Raw genomic sequence first — 20,000 nt, 5'->3', positions numbered from 1 at the left:
CCCACGAAACAAGACTCTGTTGTTGGGAAACTCAGAGATTCCCGGTGACCCAACGGGCCACAGGTAATCTAGTATCCATATATATATATATATATATATATATATATATATATATATATATATGTGTGTGTGTGTATATATGTATATATATATATATATATATATATATATATATATATATATATATATATATATATATATATATATATATACATACATACATACACACACACACACACACACACACACACACACACACACACATATATATATATATGTATATATGTATACGTAAAGATGGACGAAATGTCGCTAAGCATTTTGTCCGGCATGTTAGCGATTCTGCCAGCTCGCAGTTATATTGGCTTTGTTATACTAAGCATCCATCTTCTCCGTCCATTAACTGCTGGGGGCTGGTGTTGGGGCAGAGCTCTGAGGCACCTTCTCCATAGGGTGAATTCCCAGTGCGACCAACTGAGATTATGAATAGTATCCAATCACCACGTTTTTCGGTCTTTTTCCGATTGACTCGGCTTGAACAATTCGTCTTGTGATTCTTTCCTGCGATATTCTAATCGTATGACTGTGACCTCTCGGGAGAATTAGTGGCTCGACCTGGCGAGACTTCCTGATATCCGAGTTACGCACCCTATGAAGCTGGTTGCTTCATAGAGTCCTATCATTACACTTTTCGGCATCATTCCTGAGCGTGACCAACCTAGACTGGATATTATCCAACCATCTCGTTCTTGGTCTACCTTTAAATCTACTGCTGATTGGCTCGGCTTGAAGAAACTGTCTTGTGACTCTTTCCTGCGACATTTTAATCACGTGTCCGTAGTACCGGAACTGTGACCTTTCAATACAGAGAAGTAACGGTTCGATCCGGAGAGGTTCCTTGATCTCCGAGCTATGCACCCAATCGTGTAACGCTACGCCAGAGATATTGATAATCTTTGCAGCGTTAAGCTTTTGCCTGGAGCTAATCGTTCAGAGAGACCACTACCAAATGCAGGGATGCAGTTGTGGCCAAAATTTTGGAATATTTTATTAAAAATTAAAATTGCTATGCCCAAGTACAATTCGATTCAAATATATACAACATCGAGATATATTTACCTAATAACAGATCCTATGGTCCAATATCTAGAAGAAAAATTTCAAGACATATGTTCCAAAATTTTGACCATCTAATAATAAATTGCAAATTAAGTATAACTTTGGGCATTTAATATAAAAATTCTAATTTTCAGACCTATGTTCCGAACTTTTGGCTACGTCTGTAGAGACCACTACCTAATGTAAGTATATAGAACACTTCCCAACGTGAGGAAAGCTGTAAAAGTTTACAGCAAATAACGCGAGGGTACCAAAACTCTGACACACATTAATATCGGCAACTTTTCGTGAAGATTTAGAAAATTCATCACCTGATATTTCATGATCAGACTTCACACATAAAATTTATGCCATCGCTGCCAATATCTTCGGCTTCAGGACACGCAAACACAAAGTTTGGTTCGATGAAAATAAGTCAGAAATATCGGTGTTTCTAGACATCAAACATAAATTACAACAGAAATGGCTCAATCCTAATTTACCAAGTAAAGAATGGTTGAAGATAGGAATTATTGAAGCACCATTAATCAACTTTACAGAGAGAACAGAAGACAAGGAAGAATGCTTGATTGAGCAAAACCACAGATATTCAACTGATATTTAGTGAAGAAGACTCGAAAATAATGTACAGCTTGTTAATTTCAGTTATTTGGTTCAACTATTGCTCCTCTCCGTTTCTAACATGGATCAACTTTAATTAGCGAAATTGAAGGTATTTTGAAAAGATGACTCAAGTATTTCTCAGACGTTTTTCACAATCCATCCGTAATAGACGAGAAAGTCATGGAAGGCTCACTGCAGCACCATGTTGTTGAAGAAATGTATATTAATCTAAACTTGGAGGAATTCAGGAGTGAAAAATTGCTAGGCATGAATGCACGTGGTTAAGAAGTATGCTTTGCAACCAGATGGTTGCAGGTTCATTCCTACTGCGAGGCACATTGTGCAAGTGTCTCCTACTAAATCTGCGGCCCACTGGTCAATCCTTATGAGTGAATTTGTGAATTTGATTGACGGAAACTGTGTGGAAGACCATTGTGTACATGTATGAATGCCTGTATGCATGTATGCATGCATGTATAGATGGATGGGTGAATGGATGGATCTTCTCTCTTTTTAATTTAGATTTTGAGCGGCCACCTGCTTGGCAGCAAGGTTGTGAAGGAAAATGTCTTCATTATTTACATTTGACGGATATTTGTCCTCATCTTGTTTGTTGTTAACACAACGTTTCCCCTGATATACCCTCCAGCCTTCATCAGGTGTCACTCTCTATGGTTTTTACTGATATCACGTCTTGGTTCTCTCTATCCCCCACTTTTCGCACAGTTTCCAATATCATACTGTTGCTACGTGATCATGTCGCCACAACTTGTACTGGTTTTAGACAAGTTTAGGGCATTCGTTCGTGATATGGCCAATGGTTTCAACCACTCTATTGTAAATGCGGCACAAAGTGGGCACTTACTCATTCCTAACCTTGACCCTTCAGTTCATGGCCAAAGCTTGGTCTTGCGCTGCCAGTATAGTGCTCTCGGTCTCATTTTTAGTGTTCCTTTCATCAGCCAATCCCACCTACTTTTTCCCAGCAACTTCTATTGTGACTTCATGAAACTGATTGTGTAGTCCCTTCTTTCGTAATTCTTCTTCATGTCCTTTTTGTACTTCTTCTTTTGCTTTCCCTTTTTTTCTCTGCTCTCAATACTCCCTCGTTCCTAACTGTCACTAGCAACGTTTCCTTATTTTGGGCTAGGTATCTCATCATTATCGTCATCATCATCATCATCATCATCATCATTATTATTATTATTATTATTATTATTATTATTATTATTATTATTATTATTATTATTATTATTCAGTAGTCTTAATTTTATCACGTTCTTTTACTGCACTACCGAGCGTAGCTCTATGAGTCTTGGGTACATGCTGTGGTTTGTTGTGGTGCTCTTATTTTCACTGAATTGAAAGTGTTTTTATTTGAATGTGCGCAGTGCCTAGTAGTGCTATTTTCTGTATATTACATACATTTGTAAGTCCTGGTGTTTTGGATATATATTTGTTATTATTATTATTATTATTATTATTATTATTATTATTATTATTATTATTATAGCTTAAAAACTCTAATGAGTACATCAATTTAGCTGGGATATCGAAATGAGACAAAGATGTTGACAATCTTGTCTAAACAACATATTAATTAGAGGAACATTAATTAATTGATTAATTAATTAAAATGAATTTTAAAAAGGCAGTAAATTAATTAACATTGCAAACATTAAATTAGACCCAGATACTGAAATCGGAGATTTAAAAACTGATCCAGCATGAAAATGGTTAATATTAGATGAAACTCTTGTCGAATAAAACAATGAAGAAAAATTGAGGAGAAAATTAGCTAATAACACTACAGAAGAGTCAGATTATTTTAAAAAAAGTACTTAAAACTAATGCTAGAAACAAAACAATAGGTATAAATACAGTAGCTATCCCAGTTCTACAACAGAGCTTCAATATAATAAGATGAAGTTAAATGTATTAAAGAACTTTGGAAAACGAGGAAACTATTAACTATATTGTAAAGTCATTAGCCAAAAAGCAGGTAAGATGGTTTATACCACATACCAGCGCACACACAGGATGGGGCGGGAGGAAATGTTGATAGAATTAAAGCAGTGATATAATGTAACGAGATCAGTTGTAAAAGAAACACTTAGAAACGAACTAACGGAAATTGATTAGTTTATTATGGAAACGAGAAGGGAAAAAATCGCGCTATGTTTAAGTAAACAATAAAATTACAAACTAGAAGTTAATTACACTGTAAAGAAAAAAAAAGGAGATTTAAATAAGGACAAAGCAACAGGAAAGGAAGTAAAATAAATGTAAATATAAAGTCAAAATGGAACCTAAAAGGATGGAGGAAAAAAAACATGGATACAAAAGGAATCGCTTCATGCGTAAGATCAGGCGCAGACGTAGTTGTGTGGTAAGATGCTTGCTTCTCAATCATCTGGTTCCGGGTTCATTCCTACTGCATGGCACCTTGGGTGCCTTCTAATATTGCGACGAGCCGACCGAAGTCTTATAAGTGGATTTGGTACACGGAAAGAGGACCATCGTACATCAGTATGAAAACTGGCACTCCGTCGGTTGCGACGATGAGGGTTCCAGTTGATCAGATCAACGGAACAGCTTGCTCGTAAAATTAATGTACAAGTGACTGAGTATTCCACAGACACGTGTACCCTTAATGTAGTTCTCAGGGAGATTCAGTGTGACACAGAACGTGAAAAGGCTGGCCCATTGAATTACTGGTACAACACATTTTTGCCAGCTGAGTGAACTGGAGCAACGATTTTACGATTGTGGTCAGAACATCTAAATCAGTTAGGTACATGCCTTCACTATGTGTATATATATATATATATATGTGCATATGTATGTATTTATGTATGTATGCATGTATGTGTATGTATGTATGTATGTGTATATGTATGCATATATATATATATATATATATATATATATATATATATATATATATATTTATATTATATATTGTATATTATATTATATATTGTATATTCCATATTCTATATCCCACATTGGTTCTGCAGGAATATAAATAAAACATAAAAAACGGACAGTGTTGGAACTCTTTTAAACAAAATAATATATTCCTCTATACACAATCATACAAAAAAAACACCCTTTTTTGTATTTATTTTTACTCGCATATATATATATATATATATATATATATATATATATATATATATATATATATATATATATATATATATATATATATATATATATATATATATATATATATATATATGGACACACACACATGCATAACTCTCTTTTTCTGAAAATTCGAATGTAGTAGACGAAAGGTCGATGTTACGTGTTGTGTCATGATTTTTATAAAGACTAAAATGACATTTTGTGTCTTATCCTGTCTAAAGCATTTTCATAAGTCTCTCCTAAACGTCAATGCTTGTTTTCGAACTTTTAGTTAGTTCAGGTTTAAATGCGTTTCGAGTAATATTAAACGTTCTTTACGTAAGTCCCAAGTTACTCTAAAAATTGAAAAAATACTGTGAATGTGTATTATGTACGATGCAAGGACGCGAGGGAAATCTGTCCTGTTTATCATATGTGATGCATAGGACAGGCAAAGGGTTTATTGCGAACGGCGTAGTTCACTTATAATGTAATGAAGAGAGAGAGAAAGGGAGAGAGTTAGACAGAGAAAGAGAGTAAGAAAGAAAAATAGACATAGATAGATAGATAGATAGATAGATAGATAGATAGATAGACAGATAAATAGATAGATAGATAGATACATAGATAGAGGGTGTAAGAAAGAAAAGTAGAGAAAATATCGTAGAATTGTATTGTGTTTCCTTATGGTTTTAGAAATGAGTTCAAACTGCTGTTAAGCCGATATCTGGAGATGGCTGAGCTAAGTCACGTGAATTTACTATGGACTCGGTGAACGTAATCGCCGAGGTGGGGGGGGGGGGGGGGGCAATCTTCTGGATTTGGGCTGCGGGAAATGAGGACTGGCCATAGTATTCATCAAACAGTTAAAAGAAGAGAGAGAGTCTTATTTCATCTCCGTCTCTCTGGATATCTCTCTGTCTTTTTGTCTATCGATCTCTCTCTCCGCCTCTGCCTGTCTATTTTTCTCCCTTCCTCTCTCAATACTTCTCTCTCGCTTTCGTTCTTTTTCATTCTCTCTCTTTCTAACGTGTCTCGTAGAACGCATGCAATGAGGAGACACTGAAATTGAAACATACTCGTAAAAACCTTGCTTTCGTACTAACGTCTGCTTGTTTTTTTTTTTTTATCTCGTTCCTTTTATATGTATGACTGTATTTATGTATATTCATATGTATATATTTATGCATGTATATGTGTATACACGCAAATCGATATATATATATATATATATATATATATATATATATATATATATATATATATATATATATATATATGTTTACACATTCATGTATATATGTATATATACATATATATATAAACTCATATATATATATATAATTCTTTGATATCCACATACATATTTACATAGATACATGCACGCATACATATATACGTATACATACAGGTATATACATACGTATTTATATACAAACACATACATATATACATATGTATGTATATATACATATATCAGATCTCTTAACTTATAAACTATATAAAAGGTTGCTGTACTTTTTTTGAAGTACATACATACATACATAGTTAAAAATAAGAAGAGAACACATATACATACACACACACACACACACATATACATATATATATATATATATATATATATATATATATATATATATATATATATATATATATATATATATATATATATACATATATATATATACATATATATATACATATATATATATATATATATATATATATATATATATATATATATATATATATATATATATATATATATATATATATACATGCATATGTATATAGATATATACTCGCATGTGCAACACATAAGGTAGCGTACACAGTACACATATATTTACATAGAAACGCATATATTCGCACGACACACAGACACAAACGTTATCATCACCATCACTATCACCAGCACCATCAGTACTACCATCGCCACCGCTACAATGACTATCATTGCTATCATCCCACCACCACCACCAACAGCAACAACAACCACTACCACCATTACCACCACTACCAACCACCTCCACTATCACCTTTATGACCATGACCACCACCCCCTACCTAAACCACCACCACTACCACCGCCGCCAAAATTTTTCCATAATTTCCACTAACACCACCACGAACATCACGACTACTCCTCCATCACTACCGCGATATCCCCCTCCTTTATCACGACACCGCCATCTTCACCACCACCACGACCACCACCGCCACCGCCACAACCACCGCCACTATCACCACTCCTACACTACCCCCACCTTGATCATTACCCTGAAGTCCACCATCATCACCACCATCAAAACCACCGCTGCCACCGCCGCCGCCGCCGCCGCCACCACATGACGTTCACACTCCACTTTAAAATGTCATTTATGTCATTTGATTTTTTTTATTAATATTTTATATTTCTGTGACAGCCAATCTTTTCATAATGGGCAAGATGAAAGCATATTTTTACCGACTGAGACCGACTTTGAAGAGAAACGTTTTGTCGAAGAAATTCCCTAGGATATAAATATGTCTAAAACATAAATATGGAATGGTGATCTTTCAAAAGAACTAAAACATTAAGTACTTGAAGGACAATGGTAAAAAGACGAGGTTCTATGATGGAGGAGTGATGTGAGGAAATGGGTGCATGTATAGTAATGATGGTTAGTACTGAAGACTGAAGATAGGTATGTATGTAAGTGTGTGTGTTTGTTTATGTGCATTTATCTAGAGTCGTGTGTGAATGTGTGTGTATATTGAGATGTGTATATGCGTATCTGTGTGTATGATTGCATAGGTGTGTGTGGCCGTTTGTATATCTGTCTGTTTAGTTTGCGTATAGACATGCATGCGAGTGTACGTTTGTAAACGTATGTATATGTGAAGGTATGCCTGTGCATTCATATTTATCTACTTCTCTCTTTTTCTCTGTATGTTTACTAATTCCCCATCTCTCTCTGTTAATTCCCAGTGTAAGAAAAGTAAAACCAGGATAATATGTATATACATGATAAGTACACAGGCACACACACATATATATATGTGTACGTGTATATATATATATATATATATATATATATATATATATATATATATATATATATAACGGGGCAAAAGAGGACAGAGATTCAGGTATATGTATATATGTGTAGATATATATATATGAATATACATCTGTGTATGAGTATGTATGTGCACAGGTAAAATTTGACAGATCGATGGAAAGAGAGAGAGAGAGAGAGAGAGAGAGGGGGGAGGAAAGAGAGATAAGTAGACAAAGACAAAGATGGAGAAGGAGAGAGAGAAAGAGGTAGCTAGCTGGATGCCTATAAAAGACATACAAATACATATATTTACACATAAAAACACACACATTTACACATGTTTAAATATATATATGTGTATATAAACTTATGCTCAGGCACACAGATACACACACACATATATATATTACATATATATTCTTATGTTTCTGCGTATATATACATGTGTATTTACATACATACATACATACATACATATATATACATATGCATACTACAGTTATACATGTATATATACATACGTACATACATACATATATATATATATATATATATATATATATATATATATATACATATATACATATATGCATATATATGTGTACATACGTACATATAGATATATTCATACATACATATATATACATATATGTATATATATATATATATATATATATATATATATATATATACATACATACATACATACGTACATACATTCATGTGTATGCGTATCTCTCTCTCTCTCTCTCTCTCTCTCTCTCTCTCTCTCTCTCTGTATATATATATATACACACACACACACACACACACACACACACACACATATGAATGGTTATATACGCATACACGTGCGCTCATAGATGATCAGGAAAGTGATGAAAGCCACTTAAGACAGCCGAAAGACAGGAAACAAATTTATTCACTAGGATTGCTTTAACGATCCTTAACTTGTGAACTGCAAGTATAAGACAAAAATAACAAAAACAAACGAAAAACAAACAAAAACACAAGATATAAATCTGGGACTAAGAGGTTAGCGACAGTTATTAACAAAATCCTTTTGACATCTGCAGCAGCGTACAACGTAAAGAGGAAGGAAGTGACTGAGAAGACGTCCAAAACAATCGATAAATAGTTGACTGTCGCAATTCTCTTCACGACTAGATTTTCGGTTGTAAATGTCTAATGAGATTTTTTTTTTTAATATGGAAAGGACGACATTGCCCTGAATAGGTTTGATAGAAACTACGTCTTCCGGGTTGTAGCAGCTGTCTAGATGTTTTTAAGCACACGCAGAGATATGGAGATATAGAAGCACAACGTATACATAGGCATATGCTAGCTATATCATGCATTCACATACGATCCGCAGTTCCTTTATGTATGTATGTATGTATGTATGTATGTATGTATGTAAGTATGTATGTATGTATGTATGTATGTATGTATGTATGTGTGAAAGCGCGTGGCTTAGTGGTTAGGGCATTCGGCTCATGATCATAAGGTCGTGAGTTCGATTTCCGGCGATGCATTGTGTCCTTGAGCAAGACACTTTATTTCACGTTGCTCCAATCCACTCAGCTGGCAAAAATGAGTAGTACCTGTATTTCAAAGGGCCAGCCTTGTCACGCTATGTGTTACGCTGAGTCTCTCCGAGAACTACGTTAGGGGTACACGCGTCTGTGGATTGCTCAGTCACATGCACGTTAATTTCACGAGCAAGTTGTTCCGTTGATCGTATCAGCTGGGACCCTCGTCGTCGTAACAGACGGAGTGTCTACATATATGTATGTCAGTATTCAGTTAGGCAGAGAGCTGGCAGAAATATTAGCACGCCGGGCGAAATGCTTAGCGGTATTTTGTCTATCTTTACGTTCTGGGTTCAAATTCCGCCGAGATCGACTTTGCCTTTCACCCTTTCGGGATGGATAAATTAAGTACCAGTTGCGTAGTGGGATCGATCTAATCGACTGGCCCCTTCCCCAAAATTTCATGCTTATATATACTTAAATGATAAACTTATGGAAAGTTTTACAGATTTTTACAGTTCCACTGATGGCTTGGATTTGTAAGTCTTCGAATTAGCTTTCTCCTTTCTAGTTTTGAGAAACCAAATTTCTCAAGATTGGTATTTAGACAGTCTGTTACATATCCCAGTGCCCCAATAATTACAGGTATTTAACCTGAACTCGTAATCTGGATAAAATAGCTGTAGATTCCTCAATAGTTCAGCATAGGTGTTTTCTTTTTCACTGATCTTCAGTTTTATGTTTACATCCGCTGGGCAGCTAATTTCCACAACTGTACGCAGTTTCTTTTCTCTATTCCCAATCATTATATCAGGTCTATTGTGTTTACATTTTATTGAAGTTTTCAATGGGACATTCCACCTCTATTCCTTTTTATTATGAGTAACTATGGCTTCCACCATACTGCAGGTTCTTATTTCTTTGTCTTCGGGTTTACCCTTTCGACGGATCTCGTTATACAGTGTCCTGGCTACAACATCATGTCTCATCGGTAGATAATATCGTGGTGACATTTTTTAACAAATGCTTATAATGCAGGTGATGTTTTCGGTGTTAAATCCACAAAGTCTACATCGGTTATCACATTTTACTGTTTTTCCTGCATCTCTGTCCCTTTTGTGCATCAGGTATTTGGTTGATATTTCCTGTCCCTGGACTGCAAGGAATTTATAGGAAATCGGTATAGTGCCCCGTAGAACTGTTACGAAAGGTTTGCCTCCTTGGTATGGCTAGAACCATCGCGAAAGTATTAGTTGAAAAAGAACAGATAACATGGTACCATAGACTGCTGGTAGAAAGCCCGCTACACATGCATGAGTTCAGGAGTTCAAACAAAACCTTACATAAAATAATAATAATCCTTTCTACTATAGGCAGAAGGCCTTAAATTTGGGGGAGACGGGGCTAGGCGCTTACATCAATCGCAGTGGTCAGTTGGCACTTATTTCATGGACCCTGAAAGGATGAAAGGCACTGTCGACCTCGACGGAATTTGAACTCAGAACGTAAAGACGGATGAAATGCAGCCAATAAGTTTTTCGCGGTGCGCGAACGGTTCTGCAAGCTCGCCGCTTTAATAATAATAATAATAATAATAATAATAATAATAATAATGACAACAACAATAATAATAATAAATACACACAAATAGAGAAATTAAGGCCAATAGACCAGATATAGTTGTCAAAGGTCATGAAGGAAACAAATGCTTTCTAATTGATGTATCAATACCAGCAGATGACAACGTCTCTCTAAAAGAAATGGAAAAACTTTCAAAATACAAAGACCTGGAAATAGAGGTAACTCGAATGTGGAATCTAAAATCAGAAATAATTCCTATCATAGTAGGCGCCTTAAGTATAATAAAAAAATATTGAGACAAATACATAACAAAAACATCAGGACTTACAAATATATATAACATACAGAAAATTACATTATTGGGCACTGCACACATCCTACGCAAAACACTTTCAATACAGTAACCATAAGAGCATCAGAGCAAACTACAGTTCATATCCAAGGCACACAGAGCTGCGCTCGGTAGTGAAGTGAAAGCACGTTATAAAAATAAAACTACTGAATAATAATAATAATAATAATAATAATAATAATAATAATAATAATAATAATAATAATAATAATTCATTCCACTATAGGCACAAGGCTTGAAATTTGTGGCGAGGGGATAAGTCGATCACATCGACCCCAGTATATAACTGGTACTTAATTTAATAGCAAGAACAATAACGATGATGATGATGAAGTTGATGATAACGAGAATGATGTTAATGTTGTCGGAGATGATTTAGGCGCAAAGTCAGCAATTTCGAGCGGAGGGCGTTACACCACAAACGCCCTATTCCTCCTCCTTCTGCACCTTATTCTCCTCTTCCTCACGCTCCTCCTCCTCCTTCTTCTCCTCCTCCTCCTTCTTCTCCTCCTCCTCCTTCTTCTCCTCCTCCTCCTTCTTCTCCTCCTCCTCCTTCTTCTCCTCCTCCTCCTTCTTCTCCTCCTCCTCCTTCTTCTCCTCCTCCTCCTTCTTCTCCTCCTGAACGCTAGATTCAATGTTTACCACGTATAAAGACATTGTACATTTGACACTGTTATTGGTTAAGCGAACTGTTCAGGTCGTACTTGCAAAAATAGCAACCAACCATGCTGACGACGACGACGACGACGACGACGACGACGACCACAGCAACTACAACAACACCAACAGCGACAACAGCAACAGCAATACAAACAACAGCAATCGTAAGCACAGGATCAACTACGATAATAACAATGATGTTAATAAGAATGACACTAATAAATGGTATTGATTTCCATATTTACTACCAGGAAGGTCAAACTATGAAAATGAGAAAGCTACAGCAGTGATTGTGTGTGTGTGTGTGCGTATGCATGCATGTAATATATCTATATATGTCTGTGTGTATATATGTATATATATATATATATATATATATATATATATATATATATATATATATATATATATATATAGGATATATATATATATATATAGGATATATATATATAGGAAAATGAAAAAAAGCCAGAATGCTAAACTGGAAGCATATTATATATATATATGAATGAATCTATAAATACATGTATATGTATATAATATATGTGGTTGTATACATACATATATATATATATATACATTTATACTTATGTATACATATACATACACACACATATGCATATATATATATTATGGGCCCTTTTGAAGCCCATCCAGGTTCATGGGCCCGGTTTCCCGGTTTCTGTGGCATATGTGTGTGTCCCCCCCCCCCCCAGCTGGACGGGACGCCAGTCCATCGCAGCGTTACTCAAGAAACAGGAAGAAAGAGTGAGAGAAAGTTGGAGCGAAAGGGCAAAATAGTATACGTATATATATACACACATATATATATGCATATATATGTGTGTATATGTATGCGTTGAGAATGTTTGTTGTGAGTATTTGTATATAGTAAAATAAATAACTAATAATAATAATAACTAATAACGAATATACGGGTATGTGTGTGTGTGTGTGTGTGTGTTTTTGCCCATGCACGCATGCGTGGGTAAGAATAGGAGTAAGGAAGAGGCAAGTCATCACCATCACCGTCATCATAAACTCCCCACCGCCACCACCAACACCACCACCACCACCACCACTACCAACACCACCTTCATCATCATCATCATCATCATCATCCACCACCACTGTTACAACCGCCACTACTACCATCACCACCGCTACCACCACCGTCACCACCACGCTCAGAATAGCGAGAACCCTGATCCCTCGGACCAAAATAATGGCACCAAAACAAACCCAACGGTGAAAAGCAGAAAAGAAACGAAGAAACGACAATAAGCATGCAATGGGACAACAGCAACCACCGCCGCCGCCACCACCACCACCACCACCACGACAACAACAACAACAACAACAACAGCAACAACCACAATAACTACTACCACCGACACCCTAACCACCACCACCGCCGCCGCCATCATTGCTACAACTGCAACAACCACCACTACTACCACGACTACTACGACTACCGCACCGACGACGAACACTACCACCACCGCCACTACCACTACTATTGTCATCGCTACAACAATTACAACGGCCACTGCAATAACTTCGGCAACCACCACCACCACCACCACCACCACCACTACTACAACCACTTCAACAACAACAGCATCATGATCAGAAATAATGATTTCGCTTGCCCAAGAACAGAACTGCTAACAATGCTAATATTAATAAACGTGTTTATAATATTAATAATAGATATTAAACGCTGATAATTGTAACAGTCGTAGATGAGTGACTGGAATTGTTTCCCTTTGGTTGGGTAAGTAAAGGGTAGGGCTGGGCGGGCGGTAACAATGTTGTCATATCATACATGATTGATTTCAAACTTGTCCATAGGAATTCTGGCTTAGCCAGTTAGGTGTTTGGACAAGCGGGTTGGTGTGGCTTTCGACTAGGAAGTTGTATGCGGAGGAGCACTATGCATGTATGTGTGTGATTATGTGTGTGTGTACGTTTGTGTATATGTGCTGTTTAGTGTTTGACGGAGGCGTGATGTGTGAGTTGTGTTAGTGTGTGTAGGACGTTTTCGTGGTAGTTTATGAGACTATATATATAATATGTGTGTGTGTGATTATGTGTGTGTGTGTGTGTGTGTGCGTTTGTGTGTGTGTGTGTGTGGGGGGATAGTCTATTATTTCCTGATGTGTGAAACAGGAGTATGTATATGGGAGGTGGGGGTCAGCGGTTGCGATATAGGGATTTTTGGGTGTGAATAAACATATCGACATATACATATATACATGTTCATACTCACACATACAGCTATGCAACCTCCCATATATATATGATACACACACACACACACACACGCACGCACGCACACATACACACACACACACACACACACACACACACACACACACACACACACACACACACATATATATATACACACACATCTATCTTTATCAATCTATCAACCTGTATATATATATATATATGTATATATATATATATATATATATATATATATATACACATATGTACATTCATGCATACACGCATAAACACACACACTTGTATATGAGCCACTGTGTGCGCGCGTGTGTCTGTGTATATTTAGGACTATGCATCATTGCATACATTTATTCATCTGCAACGAACGTACACATTCACACATTCACACATCTAAACATGCCCCGCCCAGCCCCACCTCACACCCTTATATTACTATACTTTTGTTATGTATATTTATTTGCATCTATGCACGTATATGTACGTACGTATGTATGTATGTATGTATGTATTTATGTATATTTATATATAGATACATACATACATACATACATATATATATATATATATATATATATATATATATATATATATATATATATATGTATATGTATGTGTATATATATATATATATATATATATAGATGATAATGATAAGTACGAACGAAATATATTAAGTAGGAAACTAGATGCTAACATATGTATATTTGTGTAGAGAACATTGCTTCAACACGATATCCCCCCGACACACACACACACTTATATATACACGCACATAGAGGTACAATCGCAATTAGAGATGCTTACCTGGAAAGTGAGGTTGAGCTATAGATAAATGTATACACACACTAACATGTGTCTGTCCGTCTCTCGCTTTATCTATCTATTTATACATATATCCATAGCTACATGCCCACATACATACAAACACCCTCTCTCTCTCTCACACACACATACATGCTCACGCCCACACACACACAAACACCCACTCACACACACATATATATATACATATACCGAGAGAAGCACAGACAGGGAGAGTGTATGTGTGCGTGTAGAGAGAGAGAGAGAGAGAGAGAGAGAGAGAGTTGGAACAGAAAAAAGAATATGCTAGATATGACATACGTATGCAGGAACTCACATATGCAGACATATATAACTATGTGTATGTGCGTGTATACACACACATGTGCATACACACACATGTGCATACACACACATGTGCATACACACACATGTGTATAAACACACATGTGTATACACACACACATTTGCTTTGCGGGAGCAACTGTTTTATCGAAAGCGTATATTGCTGTTAAATGCTCGAAATAAGAAACTAGAAAGATAGCCAACAACTGATGAAGGGTCGTTCTTTATGTTGTTTGTTTCCATTTGTGTCTTTCATTGATCGAAAGAATAGTTCATGTTCCATGTACTCGTGCTTCGTATTTTCTGGTTGTACACGTTTCGTGACGTCCTGTGCCCACGTATATATGCGTATATATGTAAGAATGTACACATACGTATATATATGTGCATACATATATATATATATATATATATATATATATATATATATATATATATATACAATTAAACCTTGGGAGAGGCATTATGCCGGTAATAAACACACGCACTGGTTCAGTCCTTTATTAATTTATATAGTTTTTTGTTATTTGTTAAATTATTTCATTGCACTCTTGCAATCTCTTCAGTAACTTGTCTCTCCACTTCCATTTATTTTGAATATATGATCTGGCGTTGTTTTGGCGTTGTTTCGAAACTGTTTGGTATGAGCATGTGAGTGTGTACAAGCTCGTATGTGTGCACACTCATATGTGTGCACGCACTTATGTGTTCGTGCTTATATGTAAGTATGTGCGTCCATATGTGTGTTTGTAACAATTTCGTTTATATCAGATCAGATAGAGACTTTTTAATTAATTTATTTACGTTCATATTCCGCATCATATGTGTGAACAACACATGCAACCACGGGCAATTGTAAGGCCCTCATCTACGTGTATTTGGTGTTTAAAATTGGTTGCGTTTCAGTTATGAGGACCGACTCCTGTATTTGTCGCAAAGATGCGTCACCGGGGTGTCTAGACAGGATTTCTATGTTAATTCTGTCCAGTACACCACCATGTTGTTCTTTGGCATGCTGGTAGAGCACCGAGGTTTGTTTTTGATTATTATAGTCCCTCCAATGTTCGTTTACACGCTCAGCCAAACTTCTTGCCGTCTCACCTATGTATGTGGTGTTTCTGTTTTTACACTCACCATCCATACAGCTTATTTTGTAGACTACATTTCTGGCTTTGCAGAGTGTGGGTTAGGCTGAGGGTGGGGTAGAGGTAGGGGTCTGTGGGTAGGGGTGTATGTGGGTAGGGGTATGTGGATAGGGGTGGGTGGTGGGTGTAAGGAATTGGATGGGGTGGAGTGGGAAGGTAGAGTAGGAGTGTGTTGGGGTGTGGTGGGATGAGCTTATGAGGGGGTGTTGACGATGAAGGGGGAATGGGAAGGTGGATGTAAGAGAGGGGGAAGAGGGGGAAGATGGGTATGGGAGGGGAGAGAAAGAGAGGAGAGAGGGTGGGTATAAGAGAGGGAAGGTGGATTGAGAGAGGGGGAAGGTGGGTATGGGGGAGAGAGAGGAGGAAGGTGGGGGGAAGGTGGATTGAGAGAGGGAGAAGGTGGGTTTGGGGGGAGAGAGAGGGGGAGGTGGGTATGGGGGGAGAGCGAGGGGGAAGGTGGGTATGGGGGAGAAAGAGAGGAAGAGAAAGAGAGTGAGAGAGAAGAGAGTGAGAGAGAAGAGAGTGGGAGAGAGGGAAGAGGGTATGGGGGAGAGAAAGAGAGAAAGAGAAAGAGAGTGAGTGAGAGGGAAAGAGAGAAGAGAGTGAGAGAGTAAGGGTGAGAGAGTAAGAGAGTAAGAATGTAGAGAGTAAGAGTGAGAGAGAATGAGAGAGAGGGAAAGAGAGAAGAGAGTGAGAGAGTAAAGGTGAGAGAGTAAGAGAGTAAGAGTGTAGAGAGTAAGAGTGAGAGAGGGGGGAGTACGAGAGAAGAGAGTGAGAGAGAATAAGAGAGAGGAGAGAATAAGAGAGAGGAGAGAAAGAGTAGGGGTAAAGAGAAGTGGGAGTGAAGAGAAGTAGGAGTGAAGAGAAGTAGGAAGTGAAGTGGGAAGAGAAGTAGGAGTGGAGAGAAGTAGGAATGAAGAGAAGTAGGAAGAGAAGTAGGAGTGAAGAGAGGTGAAGAGACGTACAAAGAAGTAGGAGTCGGAGCAAGAGGGGAGGTGGGGGAGGGGGAGGGGTGGTAGGAGGGAGGGGGATGGGTGGTAGGAGGGAGGGGGAGAGAGACAGGTGGAGTGGGTTAGATGAAGAGGGGAGGGGAGTTGAGCCCATGTGGCGCAAAGGAGCGGAGGGAGAAGACCAATCCCTGTTCACGGCGCAAACGGGAGTCCGGATGGTCCCTGTACATGGACAATCCAAACACAGACAGGTGTTGCTGCAAGGAGTGGCCGGCAGAGCGGAAGTGGCGTGACACCGGGGTGTCATTACCAAAGTTGATGTCTCGGAGGTGTTCCGCGAATCGGTCGGCCAGGCGGCGCCCCGTTTGTCCGATGTACCGAGAATGGCAGAGAGAGCAGGAGAGGCAATAGATGAGGTTGGTAGAAGTGCAGGTGAAGAAGTCGGTGATGTGATAGGGTCGGTGATGGGTGCTGGTGAGGAGGGTGGTGTTGGAGAGGTAAGGGCAAGTGCGGCAGTGTGGGCGGGAGCAGGGGAACGAGCCAGGTTGGGAGGTTGGGTTGGGGAAGAAGCTGTGGACCAAGAGGTCCCGTAGGTTGTGGGCTCGTTTGAAGGAGGGGAGGGGTCGATTAGGGAAGATGTGGGAGGTGGAGGGGTCGGACTGGAGGCGCCGAAAAGCTCGGAGAATGGAGCGTTGGAGGGGTAAGGTGGTGGGATGGTAGGTGAGGGGAAAAGGGAGGCGGGAAACGGCAGGGCGAGTTCGGGGGAGAAGGCAGATGCACGGTCTACAGAACGTGCTCTGGTAAGGGCGGTGTGGATGGTGGTGGGTGGATATCCACGCAGGCTAAAGTGGTGAGCCATGAGTTGAGACTGAATCTCAAAGTCATGGTTGTCGCTACAAAGTCTGCGTAGACGGAGGAATTGGGAATAGGGGATGGAAAGTTTTGTATGTCTAGGGTGGGGGGAGGAGAAGTTGAGATAGGAGTGTGAGTCTGTGTGTTTGTAGTGGATGGAGGTGCTAAGGGCGGAGTGGAGGATGCTGACCGAAATGTCGAGAAAGGGGACAGAGGTGTCAGAGACAGTACAGGAGAAGTGGAGGGCAGGATGGAAAGACTGAACGAAAGAGAGGAACGAGTCAAGATGTTCGCGGGAGAGTGAGGTGGCACCGATACAGTCGTCGATATACCGACCGTATAGTTCGGGAGTAGGACCAGTGAAACTGGAGAATATTTGGGCCTCAACATAACCAACGAAGAGGTTCGCGTAGTTGGGGCCCATTCTCGTCCCCATGGCCACTCCCGAGAAATGCTGGTAGATATCTCCCGCGAACGAGAAGCAGTTGAGAGATAGGACAAGTTCGGCCAGACGAATGAGTGTGGAGGTGTCGGGTTGTGGTTTGAGGCGTTGGTCTAGAAAAAACTTCAGGGCACGCAGCCCCTCGTCGTGGGGGATCACTGTATAGAGGCTCTGGATGTCTAGAGTAAAGAGAAGCTTAGAAGGGCCGGGAGGGAAAGAGAAAGAGTTGAATAGACGAAGCGCGTGGTTAGTGTCATGAATGTGGGAAGGGAGAAAAGCCACTAGGGGGGCGAGGACACGGTCTAGGTATTTTGAGATAAGCTCGGTGGGGCAGTTGCAAGCGGAGACGATGGGGCGACCAGGGTTGTTCGGTTTATGGATCTTGGGGAGGAAGTAAATAGTGGGGGTGCGTGGGGTGCGAACAATAAGGTTGGAGGCGGTGGCAGGGAGACAGGAGGAGAGGATGAGGTCATGGATAGTGGAGGACACAATCTGTTGGTAGCTGGGCGTGGGGTCGGAGGGCAGAGGGCGGTAGAATGAGGTATCTCGAAGTTGACGGAGAGCTTCGGCCTTGTAGAGGTCCGCGCGCCATACCACCACGGCTCCACCCTTATCAGCCGGTTTTATGATGATGTCTGTGCGGCGTCGGAGGGATCGAAGGGCCGAGAGTTCGGCTGGGGAGATGTTGAGTCGAGAGGGACGCCTGGAAAAGTTAAACCGGCCCACAGCGCGTTGGCAGGCGCCCGCGAAAAGTTCAACTGCTTGGAACTGGCCAGGAGCAGGCGTCCACTGGGATGGTCGTCGGCCCAGGTCAGTGAAGCAGTCCTCGTTGGGTGCGGGTGGTGTGTTATGGAAAAGCGCGCCCAACCTAACGTGGCGCACAAAGCTGTGGACATCAGCACGGGTTTGAAATTCCTTGCAGGATGGAGTGAGTGGGATGAAGCGCAGACCCCTATTGAGGATGGAGCGCTCCGCCTCAGAGAGAGGAAGATCTGGGGGAATGGTAACGACAGGCTGAAGTGGAGAAGGGGTGGGTGGAATAGAAGTAGGAGGGGATGAAGTAGGGTTAGGAGGGGCGGTCGGGATGGTGGAGGGCTGGGAGGGAGGGGGTAGAGTGTGTGTGGGAGAGACAGGGTGGTTGGGTGTGGGTGGGGAATGCACATCAGGGAGGGAGAAGGGTGGT

This window comes from Octopus bimaculoides, chromosome 24 (assembly GCF_046866305.1).
Source record: "Octopus bimaculoides isolate indiv1 chromosome 24, ASM4686630v1, whole genome shotgun sequence".
NCBI lineage: Eukaryota > Metazoa > Mollusca > Cephalopoda > Octopoda > Octopodidae > Octopus > Octopus bimaculoides.
Note: the sequence above shows the minus strand (reverse complement) of the source record.